This window comes from Heloderma suspectum, chromosome 1 (genome assembly GCF_057233095.1).
Source record: "Heloderma suspectum isolate Gila_16-S chromosome 1, 16-S_ref, whole genome shotgun sequence".
NCBI lineage: Eukaryota > Metazoa > Chordata > Lepidosauria > Squamata > Helodermatidae > Heloderma > Heloderma suspectum.
This window is the reverse complement of record NC_139458.1, coordinates 243,347,370-243,364,484: the sequence shown is the minus strand read 5'-3', so window position 1 is coordinate 243,364,484 and position 17,115 is coordinate 243,347,370. Positions and strand designations below refer to the sequence as shown.

At 41.2% G+C, this 17,115-nt stretch overlaps 1 protein-coding gene across 1 annotated transcript in view; it reads left to right on the top strand.

Annotated features, from left to right (window-relative positions):
- The first annotated feature begins 555 nt into the window (after window positions 1–555).
- LOC146358885 (cysteine-rich venom protein ophanin-like) overlaps window positions 556–17,115 on the top strand; it is a 56,729-nt gene continuing 40,169 nt past the window's right edge. Inside the window, exon 1 of the mRNA XM_084822607.1 lies at window positions 556–782. The gene's annotated coding sequence lies outside the window, so the exon portion shown is untranslated. The remainder of the gene's footprint in view (window positions 783–17,115) is intronic.

Genomic DNA, 17,115 nt, shown 5'->3' with positions numbered 1-17,115 from the left:
GCGAAAACAGGGTGTTCCTGGGGGCATGCCAGGATGGGGAGGGCAGAAGTGCCATTCTGATGCTTCCTCTGCAGCATTCGGTGTCTCCCCCCGCCCCCCGACTTCCTGCGGCTAGACAGCCAATATCGGCTGTCTAGCCGCGAATGCAGGGTGGCTGAAGCATGGAGGGGATGATCCCCTCTGTGTTTCTCCTGCCCTGCATTGGATAGGCAGTCGCCTCCAAGTTTGGAGACGGCAGCCTATCCCGATAGGATTGCGCCCTCCATTGTTAAACAAATGAAATCATGCCACATGAGAAGCCTTACGGTATGAATGGTTTATAAAGAAAATTAAATGCAGAAGAACATCATATACAGGAGTAAAATGTGAAACATGCAATAATTACAAAGAAAATACATGTGTACACTATGCAAAATACACTACAGTTCAACTCTTGCTAAGGCCTATTAAAACCCCCCAATGTTATTAGGCCCAGTAGGACCAAAGCCATGTTAGTAGGCCCAAGTAAGCCAAGCAGCAATTTCAATTGTACTTAGCTGTACTTAAACTTCCACCAATCCAAACTAGTTAAATGCAGTGTTTGAAGCTTTCAACTATATGGCAGTATGGTCCAAACTTTAAGAGAAAAGGAAGAGAGTGAGGGGGAGGGGGGATTAAAAGGAAAGTATAGCTACCTCTGCAGATCCAAGCAGAGATCTGAAGACCAGGCTTTCATGGACCCAGAGGAAGGCTTGAACGAGATCTCTCCTAGAATCCAGAGTATAGAACTCAGCAAAGTCCAGGTAGGGAATATTGATCCAGGCAGCGAGTGAAGACAATATTTTAAATTGAAAAGTGTTGTGAAGCCCATGCTTCACCAGTGAGCAAAATAAAATAGTGGGCAAAAACTACACCAAGTTGCTCAGGCACCAGGCACCTGGCTCAGACAAACTGGCTTGGGGAAAGATAGCCCAAAATAGTCTCAAAGCCAAGAGAAAACATGTTCAAAAAGAGAAAGGAGAAAGACTGTTCTTCTCCCAAAAGGGAGGCAAGAACCAAAAAATGCTCTCAAAACAAATCAAAATCTGCTAATAAAGTTCAGAATTAAGCAAAAATTAAAATCAAGCAAGCCAGGTTTGAACAAAGGTGGTTCTTGTCTTTTTCACAGGGCACTGTTGCTTTCTTTAATCCCCTGACAGTCCTCAATTTTTTGCTTTTTGATTGGCTCTTTTCTGTAGTTGCTAACTGGAAAATTTGGTTCTGAATGACATATGGGGGTGGGAGTGGGGGCGGAGAAACCTGCAGGGAGAGTTTGTCATTGTTTTAGGCAGCTGACATTACTCTAGGCCTTATTAGGGTACATGGGAACACTCCGGACTCGTGGAGCTGCTAGCTGCAGGGAGTAACAAACATAACGTTTTCTCATACTGCTCCATTTTTCCATGGCTTGACCACAGCTTTGTCAGCATGATTGCCTGCTTCTCAAACTCCAGGCAGCAAAACTTTCTGCCCTCAAGGAAAGTCAGGCCTGCTTATGGAGCAAAGTTGCACTCCCATTCCAGGCCATAGCTTCCTTCTCAGGCCTCTGTTCCCAGCACTTGAATCCAGAAAGGGACCTTGGTAACACAAACGATTAAGGGGAAAATGGGGAGCAGAGGAATGTTCAGGTTATGTAAAATAGACATTTCTGTCTGGCACGTGCAATTTTCAGGAAGATTGGTGAAACCCTTTCGATTTTATTAAGGTTGGAATACCCCCCCCCCCCGATTTTCATTTAACATGGTGGAATCCTTTTTTGACTGATGGCCTTATCTATTGGAGGCACAACTGTGCCTCCAATAATACATATGCTGACATATGATAGAAAATGACGGTCATGGATAGGGATGTATGGATTGTATAAAATCTACTCAGTCTGTGTTTTGTGGCTTGTCAGGAGCCTTTTGTTCTGTCGTCCGTTCACAGACAGATTTGAATTTTTTTCCATTGTGTGGAAAAATACACAAATAATTCTGTAAGAGGGTTCACAACAATTTACATAATTTACTTTAATATGTAACATTTAGCGTATTGTCCCCCATTCCATTCAACTTTTCACTACATATATTTACCATTCTCAGCAGAAACTTGTATATTTTCCTACGAATAAATATGCATAAATTTGGGGAAATTAAAAAAGAGATTCAGAGTCCATGGAACTAACTGAGTGGAGAGGTTCTTTTCTTTAAAAAGAATTTGACCCCAGAATTACCAAACAACTTAATTTGGGACCCTTAAAGCAGTGATCAGAGGACATTATATAAAAGAAATGAGCACTCTCAAACAACAACAACAACAAAAGAAGCTCAAAGGAAGAAAACAGAGGCAGAGATTAAAGTGCTGGAAGATCAACACACGAAGATCAGCATACGAAAACAGGTAGTCCTCACACTCTAAAACAACTGACAAGTAGAAAAGCTGAATTGCAAAGTCTAGATTTATATAAAATTACAATGAATGTAAATTATGTTGATCAAAAATATTACAAATTACAACAAATCATCTAAACATCTAACACATTATATCAGAAAAAAAATAGAAACAGAATATACTCAATTACAGATAGCAATGGCAAAAGAGTTTGTATTCCATCCCAAATCAATGAATTATTTAGCAAATACCTTAATGAACTGTACACTTCGGTCTATCTGGACAAAAATGGAATCAAATCACTCTTAAATAAATCTTTAATTTCTCAGATATCATCAGAGCATAAGAACTTTTTAAATAAAAAAATCACACAAGAGGAAATTCAATTAGCCATTAAAAATCTAGAGAAAAATAAGGTTCCCGGGACAGACAGCTTCACAGACAGTTTTTATAAGACCTTTGAGCCCTTACTAATGCCATTCTTGCTGAAATTATTCAATGACATCTTGGACAACAAGCCCATCCCAAAGACATGGAAAACCTCCAAGGTAATTTTATTGCCTAAAACAAATAAAGACATAGAAGAAGTAGAAAATTATAGACCAATTTCATTGCTCAACCAAGAGCATAAATCGTTTACAGGTATTTTGGCTTCAAGGTTAAATGAAATTGCATCTAAATATATTAATGAAGATCAGTTTGGGTTCATCAAGGGCAGGCAGATCTCTGATCCCATATGAGGGTGGTTAAATGTGATTTTTAATTGTTCTCAAAATAAGAAAAGGCCCTGCACCATAGTTTTTTACAAATTGGAGTGGAGGTTCATTCATGAACTGCGGGAGGCTATAGGGCTGGGCTTAAAGCTTACAAACACTTTGAATCCTTATACTGATCCAACTATGCACTCGTCAGAACAAATTATCTGGAATCATCACCGATTTCAGTACAATGACGCGCCAAACAGGGCTGCCCCTTATCATGCCTATGATTTGCTTTATGCATAGAACCATTGCCTAATCTTATAAGAAATGATAACTCAATTCAAGGAATCCAAATTAAGGGGGGGGGGAAGATTCTTATTAATTCATATGCAGATGATTTGGCTCTAACACTTTTGAACCCCGTAAGGGACCTACAGAAGATCTTGAAAATCATTGCTGAATATAGTAGCATGTCAGGGCTGAGGATCAATTAAAGAAAACACTAATAGTTTATCTCTGAGTTTATCTAAAACAACTAAAGATGAACTCATGAGAACTACTAGTATCCCAACAAATGCCAAGAATATAAAATATTTAGGGATACAGTTACCAAAATCAATACAAAATGTGATCAAACTACACTTTAAACCTTTATGTACTCAAATTTTAGGCTATTTTAAGAATTGGAAAAATTAAAACTTTCATGGTTAGGGAACATTGCTGCTGTAAAGATGACTATGTCAGACCTTGCCTCTGTGTGTGTGTGTGTGTGTGAACTACTTAAGGAGATCGCAATCACACATAATGTTTTTCATTCATGAGAAGAAAAAGGCAAGATTATCGAAACAGATTCTCCATAAACGCTCCAGATGCGGTTGTTTGGGCATTCCTGATTTGGTGACATATTATGACTCACACCACCATCTCAAACAATTAGTTCAGGTATTGATTGACCAACCTGAAAATACATGGATTCAGTTGGAAGCAGGCAATAACAAATTAATAGAACTAAGAGGGTTACCATTCAGAACAGATAAATGGAAACATTTGCAGGCAATAGATAGCCCATTTCTGCAGGCAGCTATGCAAACCTGGGAAAGATGGTACATGATCCTTGCTCCTGAGCCTTCCATCCTCCATTGTTTTTTTGATCCAGATAAGTTGGGAGGGTTTCAGAAATGGGAACAAGCTGGGCTGGATAGACCGAAATATTTATTTGTGGACCTTTGCCCTAGATTTAGCCAACAACTTAGAGATATGCTTCAGGACAGAAACGAAATTGGTTACAATTCTATCAGATTTCCTCCTTTACAGCAAAGCCGCAGGTGAAAGCAGAAGTAGTCTGTCCACTAACTATCTTTGAATCTATCATTGCACAAAAAGACTTGGGTAAACCTATTGAAAACCTAGCTGGAACAGGATTTGGACTAGTGCCCCATTTAAATCTGTTTCCACCAAAATAAAAGAGAGCTCTATTAAACTACTGTACGGTACCTCAACCCAGTGAAATTAAGTCATATCAGTAGCTGAATGTTGGAGAGGGTGTGATGAAATGGGAGCCTACTTTCATATGTGGTGGCTTTGCCCCTTGGTCAACCAGTTCTGGAGTAATGTCTTCAAGGAGGCTGAAAAGATGACTCAACCAAAAATTGACCTCTCCGCTCAGTTAGTTCTATTAACCATTTTTGAAGGAAAAAATAAAAGACTTACACATAAGGAACTTCTTTTTTTAATCTATATTTATTTTATTTTTTATAAGTGAAATAAACAATACCAACAACATGGTCAAAATCTACAGTTTCCATCATTACAGTATTCTGGGGAAGAAAAAAAAATAAGGAGGAAAGCAAAATAAAGGGAGAAAAGAAAGAAAGACACAAAATATTATATCTAAGCTTCAATGAAAGCAAACCAAATATCCAAATATAAGTCCAATTGCAAATTATACCTTTACAGCACTCTTCCAAACATTGCAGATATTATTAAATCTTCACTCCACTGCTCCATAAACTGTGAACCTTGTCTTTCAATGTTATAACCTCAGTCTTATAGCAAATACACGGGAGCAAACCATCCATTTCCATTAACCATATATTACTATTCCATTGACACATATTTGTAAACATTAAAAGTTTAACCAGTAAGAAATAATAATAATCATAATCCCATAATAATGATAGTAATACTAATATTAATGATAATTTTAAAAGGAGGATAAAAAAATAAAAATGAAAGGGTAAAAAATAAAAATGAAGGATAAAAAATAATTATTAAAGGATAAAAAATAAAAATGAAGCATTTATTTATTTTAAGTAATATCATATCTAAAAATGTATTTATATGTGTACCCCACATACACACATACAAATTAACACACAAAGGAGAAAGAAAACAAAAATATGCAAACATTTAATCTGGCAAACTTCCCAGACATCATATCAGCTAAACCCCAAACAAGACTTCAGAGGAACAGTGAAAATGGCTAAATTCCAACTCAGGAGGCTGAGAAAGTTGGCTCCCTTGTTTTAATGTTAACACCAATGAGAAATGATTCGGCCACGTCAGGATTTAAAAACTTTTTCATCTGGCCTTCAAAAAGAATGCAAAATGTAGCAGGATATTTAATATGATATTGCAGGTTATTTTGCTTTGCCAAACTTCTCGCTTTGGTGAATTGCCTTCTTCTGTCAGCAATTGCTTCAGTATAATCAGGAAAGAGCATAATCTTGTCATGTACTGGTCCCCACCGTAGCTCACCTCGTTCTCTTGCCAGACGCAGAAGATAATTTTTTGTAGAAACTCATGAAAACTGAACAACAGTCCCAGAAGTCCCTTTAGTGCCACATATTGAGCCAGGAACACAACATGCATGCTCAATATCCAGGAGAAAATCAGATGGCAAAACCAATAACTCATGCAAAAGTTTATCCATAAATTCAGCCAAACATACATCAGCAGCCAGACTTTAATACCAAGAATATGAAGGTTTGCTCTGCGTGTAAAAGCCTCCAATTCAAGCAGACAAAGTATTGTGAGATGCTTGCATAGCAGTTTCCTGAGCAATAACTCGATCTTCGAGTGCATTAGCCTTCGTTTCCATTTTTTGAAAGGAGATATTAATTAAATCCACAGCCCCTTGGAGGGCAGTGATTGAGTCCTAGATTGTTTCAAGCGTCTTTGACTGCACTGATAGCTGAAAAGACATAGTTTTTATCAAAGCAAGCAACTCCTCTTCACCTCCGGCATTTCTAGAAACCTTTGCTGGGGAAGCAATGTGGGGGGGGTAGGTGGTGTTCCCAGACCTTTTGTTTTTCCCTTTGATACTGCCATACTCCACTTCCAGAAGCACAACAAGCAAGTATAATTGCAGAAACAGAAAAAACAAACATTTAGTTAGATTTAAGTGCCAGTCCCCAGATATTGCTGGTAGTTTAAATTCACAAATATTTTTTGGAAGTCGTCAGTCTTGTAGTCTCCTAATTGCTAGGAGTTTCAGACAGTGTTCAGTAGATGATACTCCAGCCACTGACCTTAGATTGCAGCTAGGGATGGCCGTGAATTTCTCCCCGAATCTTGGGGAGGCCGAATGCTAATGCATTCGGCCCCCCGAAATTGTTGGTGAAATTCTCCGCCCCCCCGCCCACCCCCCCGGAATGGGACTTACCTCCTGCGAATGTCCCTCCTGGTGGAGGGTCCCGGCAGTGTTTTGGCGGCGTTTCGGCGGGGGCGGGGGCAGCGGCCGGTCTTCCAACCAGCTGCCACCGCCGCCATTACAAATAAAGTAAAAAAAACCAAAAACCCTGTGATAGGCTACATAACGATTAACGTAGCCTATCACGGCTAGATTTCCAAAGTCAGCTGTGATAGGCTACATTAATCGTTATGTAGCCTATCACGGGTGACTTTGAAAAAAAAAAAGCGCGTACGCAAATGGCGGCGCCCATGGGCGCCGCCATTTGCATACGCGCTTTTTTTTTTCAAAGTCACCCGTGATAGGCTACGTAACGATTAACGTAGCCTATCAAGGCTGACTTTGGAAATCTAGCCATGATAGGCTACGTTAATCGTTACGTAGCCTATCACGGTTTTTTCCCCCCCACTTTTTCTTTCGCAGCCGGGGAGACGGGGCGCTTCTCCCCGGCCTGAATTTCAGCCGGGCGAGGCGGGGCGCCTCCCCCCCGCCATGAACTTCGGGGGGAGAACCGAAGCGCCTCCCCCCCACCGCGAAGCAAGCTGCGGGACCAGGTAAGTCCCTTTCGTACATCACTAATTGCAGCCCTTCTGCTGCAGCACAAAAACAGCTGTTTTTCCAAGATTTCAACCGGATGGTACTGTAAGATTCCTCTTTTAATTCCAGGGGAATTTAAAAAGGTTTCTCAACCTTTTCATAGCTGTTTGAGATAAGCAACCTGCGGAGATCCGCAGGTCACTACCATGGCTCCGACCGGAAGTTACACACAGAGAACTTCTTACTTTCATGTGGTTGACTGCTAGAATGATAATAGCATCTTCATGGGGAAAAAGAACAATCAGCATCCCTTACTATATGGAGAAATAAACTCTAGTCTGTTGCACTGATGGAAAGGCTAACAAAACAGGTCAAACGGTATGGATCCGAATCATGCACTCATGATTTCTATGGAATCTGGGAGTCATGTATTACCTATGCTAATAGCAAAAAGGACATTACTACACTCCCATCAACTCATGGAACATGCTGGAGAGACCTGTTAGGATAAGACTTTGGAAAAAATGTTTTGAGATATTTCCCTCTAGCTTTGTACATATACAATTACAATCTGCCTATTGTGTCTCCTAATTAATTTGGATTCATGTTGATTGTGTGTATCAGGTGTATTGTGCTATGTTTGATGTAATTGGTTATTACATCGTTTTTGCTATAAAATGTAAAATTCACATGTTGATTGTATAGCAAATTTGAATATGTTTGTCTACAGAGAACCTCATGCACCAGCCAGTGGTGTAGTGCAACCAGGGCTCATACGGATGCAGAACTGGCCCTTTTAAAATTAGCAATGACAATGACATTATCTGCTATCCTCCTCAGACTTCCCTGTTCCCGTTGAGCTTAGCTGTGATCCTTACAGTAGCTGGGGCGGAGGGGGGGGGGGGAGATTTTTTTCTAGCCACAATGTATTGTTCTCAGTTTTAATGTAAAGTATTTTGGTGTGGCCTGGTTTTGAATAGGCAACTAAGACCCTTTAGCTTTACAAAAGACCTGCTCCTGGTGGAGATGAAAACTGGGTTGTTGATAAGAATTGGCCAATCTTATAAGAAACGATAACTCAATTCAAGGAATCCAAATTAAGGGGGGAAAGATTCTTACTAATTTAAATGCAGATGATTTGGCTCTAACCCTTTCGAACCCAATAAGGGATCTACAGAAGATCTTGAAAATCATTACTGAATATGGTAGCATGTCGGGGCAGAGGATCAATTAAAAAACTCTAATATCTTATCTCTGAATTTATCTAAAATAACTAAAGATGAGCTCATAAGAACTACTAGTATCCCAACAAATGTTAAGAATATAAAATGTTTAGGGATACAGTTACCAAAATCAATACAAAATGTAATCAAACTATACTTTAAACCTTTACATACCCAAATTTCAGGCTATTTTAAGAATCAGAAAAAATGAAAACTTCCATGGTTAGGGAAAATTGCTGCAGAGCTGCCTGCATTTTTGGACTCTCCTTGGTGCTGCATTTGTGGGGACTGTCACGATGAGTGCATGCACTTCAAAATTTACCACTACAGTACACCACCATCCCTATTGAGGTGAAGACAAGAAAGACTGGGTAAGGGACATGAACGATGATACAATCAGTCCATCTATATTGGAATGAATAATAAGGCCTCATTTATTTTCTTGTTTTAAATGATTTACATTTCACTCTTCAAACAAACGTTTCAAGGGCAGAGCTATGATGTAAAAATAACATCTGTACAAATAACAAGAACAGCAATAACATCTAAAACAGGAGATGACAGGACAGCGCTGCAATGCCTTGCCACCAATATGTGGCCAGCCACTGAAATTGTGCAAGCCAACAGTATCATTTGCTGCTCCCCCTGCCAGAGGCCTACCCAGCTTACCTGGACCAGAGAAGAGGGAGGTAGCAGTGGCAGCTGGAGCTCTAGCATTCCAGGAGGTCATCTTTTCTCTGTGTCCCCAGCAATAACATAGCACTATTCACTTCCTTTTCCACTGACAGGGGCTCTTTGTTGGTAGAAATGGACACAAATAGCATCATATTTCTCTGGTGACTCTGGGACTTATAGTCTCAGTGCCCTTCCCAACAAGAAAGGACATTCTGCCACTCCATGACGGGGCCTCTACTCTGAATTGTTTTTCCTGGAACATTGCTGGATGGAAGGGGAAAGTTAAGTATAAGGAGTTCTTGGGTTTTCGCTCCCTCTTTGATGGAATAATGTTGCAGGAAACCTGGACAAATGAGGACATTCCAGAATGGTTTTGCTGCTTGTTCTGGGCCAGCTACCTCTAGCCGGTCTCGAGGACGCTTGAGCGCTGGCCTTGGTTGCTTGGTCTCCACCTTGCTCCAGGCTGAGATCGTAACTGTACCCACCCATGATCCCTTGGCCCATGCAATATTAATTAAAAATAATATTTCTCAGTTTCTTATTTTTAATGTATACCTCCCACCTCGGAGTAGCAAAGGAGAAATACTGGCCCAGTGGGAAAGTTTAACCCAGTATGTGATAAAATTGGAATCTCAGTATCCTTCTGCTGAAGTTCTGGCTGGAGTCTTTGATGCCAGAATAGGGAGGGATGACTCCTCTCTGATACACTCTGCAATTTTAATGACTCCACTGAGGGTCTTCTTCCCTAGACTGGGTCCTCTAAAGATTCACACATAAATCAGGCTGGGGTTTGCATAGCAAAAATTTCTATTTGCTTTGATAAAATCATCCTCAGTGGATCTCTTCCTCATGATAGTCCTGGTGAATATACATTCACCTCTGCAAGAGGCAGAGTAGCGTCATTGACTACGTTCTTATTTCATCCCAGTTGAAATGTCAACTTTCTGACTTTTTTGTAGGAAATTGTGCAGATAGTGATGATCTCCCATTAATTATGAGAATGAACTATTTTTTAAATCCCACCCCTTCCCTCTCTTCCTGTGTTAGATGTTGACAATTTTTCCTTTTGTCCATCATTTGGAAACTATATCAAGTTATTTGTCTGAAAAATTGCTAACCTGGATGGAGGATCATAACATTGTGCTGGCTCATTTAGCAGAGAAATACTAAACCAAGCAGCGGAAAAATGTTTACAGCATTTATTGACCTGAAAGGGGCTTTTGATTCTGTCTCCAGAAAATTATTGTGGGATAAATTAGGAAAATCATGTATGGATAGAAGGTTGTTGTTCCTTATTTAAAATTTGTACACCCAAAAAGTCTTTAATTCCGCTGTGGTCAACAGGGTCAGTTGACAACTGAGATCGTAACAAACAAGGGTGTAAAACAGGGTTGTATTTTGACCCCATTTTTCTTTAATTTATTCCTGAATGACTTAGCTTCATCAGTGCTGCTGTTTAGAAGGACACCCTCCCAATCTTGGTTTAAGGCAGATATCTTGTTGTTATAAGCAGATGACGCTGTGATATTATCTCTAACCCAACTGGGTTTGAAATGACTATCACAAGCCTTCTCAGAGTACTGTGATAAAAACTAATTGGTTATAAATTTTGTAAAATCTAAAATTATGGTTTTCTCTAAGTTATGGAATAGGTTTTGCTGGACAGTAAGGGGGAACTTTGGAACAGGTTAAAGAATTTAAGTACCTAGGGCTGTATTTCCAATACAATCTTAAGTGAAACTTACAATGCAAAAATGTACTTGATTCTGCGTATTCCAGTGCATCTGCAGTTGTTCATTTTTATTATACTCAAGGTGGTCACAGTTAGGGATGGTGCAGGTGCCCGATTCTGTCCAGGAATCTGGCAGAACCACCCCTGCCCGCAACCCCACACCCTGCTTGGTGAGCCCCTCCCCCCGCTTGCCCCCTGCCCACTCTCAACCTACACTCACCTCGGTGGCCTCATCAACCTTCGCAGTCACAATGTTTGAGAAATAAAATGGCGATTGCAAAAATGTGCATATTTGCATGTGTGAAATGTGCATTTTACACATGCGCATATTTGCATATGCACAAAAATGCTCATCTTTGCAAAAATGCACATTTTTGCACATGTGCAAATATGCACATTTTGCAAGCACCATTTTATTTTTCAAAAAATGGCAACCATGCAACACGATGAGGCCACTGGGGTGAGTGTGGGCTGCTTGCTGAATGTGGGAGGGGCTTGAGCGTAGTCCAGGGACCGGCAAGCAGGGGCAAGGGCTAGGCAGGTGCCCAGAGAACCTGGACAGGGGTGGGTTCGCACAACCTTAGTCACAGTATTCTCCCAGCCCTCAGGGTATTCAAAGCCAAGTCGCTGAATCGATTCTTATATGATATCCCTGTGTGGACTGAGATGTCAAATCCTGCTCTGGAAAAAGCCCAAGCATTTTTTTTTTTTTTTTGGCGCCTGGCGTGTTGTGGTCCATGGGGTCACAAAGAGTTGGACACGACTTAACGACTGAACAACAACAACAACTGTGTAGGATATGCTGCCATGTATTTGGGAACAGATGCAGGATTTGTCGAAACCAGAGCATGGGCCCAGGCAGGCACTAAAATTCTGGTTAGGTCTGCATTTTTCTTCACCAGCATCTAGTTCTGTATATCTCATGCTAACAGAATCACACTCCAGGAAATGTTCCCATATAATTTTACATAAAATTTGCTCAACTGGTGTTTCATTTGAATGCCTTCTAATGGTTGAGCAACAACAAGCCTCCAAACTTCTGATCCAGAGATTATATGATATTGAAAGACAGGATCTGTACTCTCTAACTAACAGAACTTGTTCTCCCATGGCCCACGGGATTCTGCCCAGTTATGGTACTTCACCTTCTTATCTGACATCTCTTGGGAATATACAAGCTCGTAGAGCATTTATACTTGCAAGACTTAATGTTCTACCAACAGTAGTACTCCAGGACAGATTTTTGAAAATTCCACCTCAAAACAGATTGTGTCCATGTAAAGCAGGAGTCCCTGAAACTCTGACACATGTACTTTTATATTGCAATTTTTACTCTGACTTGAGATATCATATATCTGGGTTCGCATGACATGAAAACCATTCATGGATAAGTAGCCATGATAGGTTGTTGTGTCATGCAAACTCAAACTGCTTCCCACGGGGTGGCTTATTTTTCAGCAACAAGCCACCCTGTCAACACATGGCTTATTCTAGGGTATGTTCATCCCACAATGGGTTGTCATGTCATCTGAACCCAGCAGAGAAATTTCATCCTGGGTTACAGGGATCAGCTACAGAGCCACTCAGTGGCAAAAATCACTGCTGCTCTTTGCGATCTCACCATTGCTGCTGCCAGTTACAGCCCCTCCACTGATGCCCAAGTGAAACTTTGGAGCAACCATCAATGGTGTGCCACTTTTTTTTCTGGCCCCAGTGAATTGCACAAGTCTATTTTTTAAAATTATTATTATTATTTGTCAGTCTTTCGCAAGTGTGCCATTATAGCTGTCCAATATGTGGAGTTGCCTGGTCAATTTCCTTGTCTGTTGCAGCTGGTGAAGTGGAGAAGGTAACAGAAATGGGAACTGACAAGGCAAGACTGCATATAGGCTAATTTGCGCACACTTGCCAGGGACCAAGTGCCAAGCTTTCAGCGGAGAAGGACCGAAAAGGGAGAAGCAGTGGCAAATGAAGATGCACCAAAAGTGTGTGTCGGGGGGAATATCTTCTCCTTGGCAGTGTAAACCTGTCACCTGCAGTAAAAGTACCTACTCTAAAGGAGCAGTTAATGCAGGGGCACAAAGCTCCCTTCCATTTAGTTACCCACCAGTATATTTGCACAAAATTCCTCCCCATTTATTTTCCAGCCATTACACTGGCATATATTTCCCAGTCCCACAAAATGTGCAAATTTCCATGACATTAAAAAAAAAGAGAGGGTGGCTGAACAGGATGGAGCAAAAGGGCCGTTTTTAGAACTGTCAGGGAACCACAGTAACTGTGGCAGTAAGTGCTCCAAAAAGGAGCCACAAAAAGGTGGGGGAGTTAAGATCTCCCCTTTCCTGGGGAGCTGGAGATGTGAGTAAGTGTTGAAAAGGTGGGGAACACTCAGAGTCCACATTTAAAAGTGACTACTTTTGCTGCTTTTTCTCCCTTTTTGCTGCTTCTCCATCGACAGCTCGGCTCTCGGTGTGTGCAAATTAGCCTGCATGCAGTCTTGCCTTGTCAATGTCCATTCCTGTTATCTTCTCCATTTCGCTGCCTTTGACAGCTGCAGCAGACAAGGAAATTGACATGAGAAGACTACATCAGACAGCTGTAAAAGCACACTTGTGAAAGACAGACAGACAGACATATAAAAGGAACAGATTTGTGCAATTCTCGGAGGCCAAAAAAATAATTAAAACATTACGACCTCAACTGTGTGTTTCTGAGGCTCTGAAAAATTAAGCAACAACAACACAGCAGTGAATGAAAAGGGTTGCGATTGAAGTGAGGAGGGGGCGACAAGATGGGTTTTGCTGCAAAGGACATTGGGCTGGAGGACTGAGGAGGAAGGGAGGGGGGAACAAGCTACGGTGAGCCCAATAGTTGTTGGGCACATCATGGGTTGTTCTGTGAACTACCCACACTGCGTAGCTTATCCATAGAGTGACTTAGCGTGTTTTGTGAACACAGCCAGAGAGTCAGGAGAGCCCGCTGAATGCGGTGAGCTGTGGCATGTGCGGGAGGGGGATACTCCAGAGAAGGACGAAGGGGCTTTCTGCGAGTGGGGCCTTTCTCTTGCCGAAGGTCCCTTCCTCTCATGGAATGTAAATCCTAGATCCAATCCCAGGTTATCTGCTGTGGGAATGTTACACCAGCACTGTGGGCTCTACACTGGCTTCCCATTGTCCTTAATTTCCCAGAGAAATGCAATTCATCCAAATACTGTGTATGGCAAATGGGGTAGGTTCATTGTGATGCTTTCCCCATCATCCCAAGCTTTGCTTGTAATGCCCTTTGTTTCAGCAGAGGCTACATTAAGCTCTCCGTAAGACCCTCTGAAGAATATGCCATTTACCAAGCTGTCAAACCACCCCTGACTGCATCTCAACACTGCTCCATCTTTCTCCCAACTCAAGACATTGCTGTTTTAACCTCTCATGTTAGTTTTTGACAGCACAGTCCTATACATATCAACTCAGAAATCCCATTAAGCTAAGTGGGGTTTATCCCCAGGTAAGAGGATATAGGATTGCAACTTAATATAGGATTTCAATATCTATATCAATAGAGTATTACAGTCAAACTGGTAATTTTACACCCACGTATTAGTTGAAAAACCACTTGATTTTTTTTAAAGTACAGTTTGTGCTGATGTAGGTGTGTGTGTTTTTGTAGCACTCATTTACAAAGCAGAAGTGTTCCTGCTATATATACACTACTTCAGTGCAATTTAGATCTAACTCTGGCAGCCTTTCAGAAGCTACAGAAAAGAACCCTCTGGAAAAGGTAATGTAAAAGCTTCTATTTTGGCAAACAGTCTGCTTCCCAAACCAACGTTTCACATTCCAAGTAGATGCCTGCTAAAGGCTTTCACAACTGATATATACAAAGTTTAAACATTCACTTATCCCTAAATTAAATAAATATTTCACATATATGAAGCCTCCCTTGAATTTACTGTCAAATGGGAAAATTAAGCAAATGTAGGCAGTGAAATTTGCCACATTCATACTATTGTCCTGCTGCAAAATTGCTTTTCAGGAAAGATAATTAGATGAATTATCTAATTTGACAAAAAGCAGGAGTAGATGGTTTCATTCTACAAGTGACAAAATTCACTGCAACCATTACCTGCAGCAAACACATTACCTGCAAATAACAATTTGTTTAATATCAACACGTTAATTGTCTATTTTGGGGGTAGCTGTATTGGAGTGTCATGGAGGAAGGTTTTCTTTTCACACACCCCAGTATTTAGATTAACCTTAAATTGTTCAGCAAATTAAGAAATGTGAATTTTCTATGTGGGGAATACACCTACTTCCGTGGTCTGGTAGAGGTATTGCATTGATATTTAATTTATATCAACCACTTAAGAAACAAATTCCTTACTATTTTATTTTCCTTTTGACAAAACCAGAGTAACACAGTGTGAGAAGCGTAACAAAATAAACAAAAATAATAGTAAGGAGCTAGTCTTCACTTCAGGATCTTATCACAGGAGCTCAAAGATTCCCAGAAAGTTCAGGCGAGGAACTGTCCGCTTCCAGTCCCAGGTTAGGGCTCACACTCTTAATTACCATAGTTTTTTGTGACTACACAGAAATTATACGCCTCAACAGTATTTTCTAAACAATACATCATTCTAACTCGCCACCCCACCCCGCCCAACTTTCGAAACAAGTAATGACTTATGGCAATGTTTGTTTTTTGTTTTTTTTACTTTGATCTGTATGAATTCCAGAATATATAATCAACCTTTTTGAACACATCATTTCAAAACACTTCCTCCATCCTTGAAAATCGTCACTAACTTTCTACTAACCTCATCTCATCCAAGATGCTGTTCTTCATTTCAGTCCTGCTGAGCTATAGGGGGATGCTTTGACTTTGTTGTGCTGACAACAAAAACTAGGTAAGAAGCTAAAAAGAGCAAGAGTTGAATAGAAGTTAACTAGATGAAAGATTTCTAGAGTAAGGGTAAATCACACCTATATTTTTTCTTAATATCTGTCACAGAAGAAAAATCCAATCAGGGATGTCCTAAATTGAAAATCTGAATTTTTGAAAATCCAGCCCTTTGGGGGCCTGACAGGTCCCTGTTGCTCACCCAGCTCAGCTTGCATTCATGAGCCAAGCCATGGGCTTTTCCTGAAATCTGGGAAGTTTTTGCATTTTCTTCTCGTCAATAGGAAGTTGCACAAATTGCAAGTACAATTTGCATAATTTTCACAAATTCTGGCTGTAATTGGCTTAATTTGTGCAAATTACACAAATTACAGCCGTAATTTGCATAAATTAAGCAAATTACGCAAATTGCACCTAAAATTTGCACAACTGTCTATTGACAAGGGGGAAAAGCCTGGGAAATCCACAAGCTGGCATAACTTGATCTGCATCGAGTTGGGCCAGCTTGTGGGGAAATGAGCTGGAGTCCGGGAGGCTGAGCTGCTGAAAGCTTGGAAACTCTACCTCCTGGATGGCTTCCTGTGACATCCCTAACTCCATTAGGGCGCAGTCCTATTGACTGTGCCCTCACTGCTTGGAAGCCTCCAAACTCGGAGGCTTCTGCGATTCCTATGTCCTGACAGGCTGAAGCTGGCAGGGTGGGAGGAGTGGCAGAGGTGATCTATGCCTCCTTGTCCTCTGTCCTTGGCAATATTCACTAAATGGACTTTTCAGCCCATCTAGCAAGGGTGCTTTGGAGGGGGAGGAAAGGAGGCTGCAGGAGGTTCCAGATAGCTTGTATCCTGGCCTCTCAGCTCTCCTCCCCTCCCGGCCCACTGGAATGCCCCCTTTCCTCCTCCTCCTCCAAGGTTGCTTTTCCAGCCTCAGAGAGCAGCTGCATGGTTCTTTCCAAGCTGGCTTCAAGGGGGGGGGGCAGATTTCCAGTGTCTGGAGACAGTTTGGGGGTAGATGAAGGGGAATAAGCTGAGACTTAATCCAGACAAGGCAGAGGGGCTGTGGGTAGGGATATCCATTATTCTGGATGGAGTTTACAACTGGTCTTACAACTGGAGCTGCACTCACTGAAAGACCAAGTATGCAGTTTGGGAGTTCTCATGAACTCTGTGCTAACTGGGAAAGTTCAAGTGGCTGTGGTGGCCAGGAGTGCTTTTTACCAGTTTAGGGGGCCCTGTCTGAAGAGAATGGACCTTTCCTCAGTTATCCATGCACAAA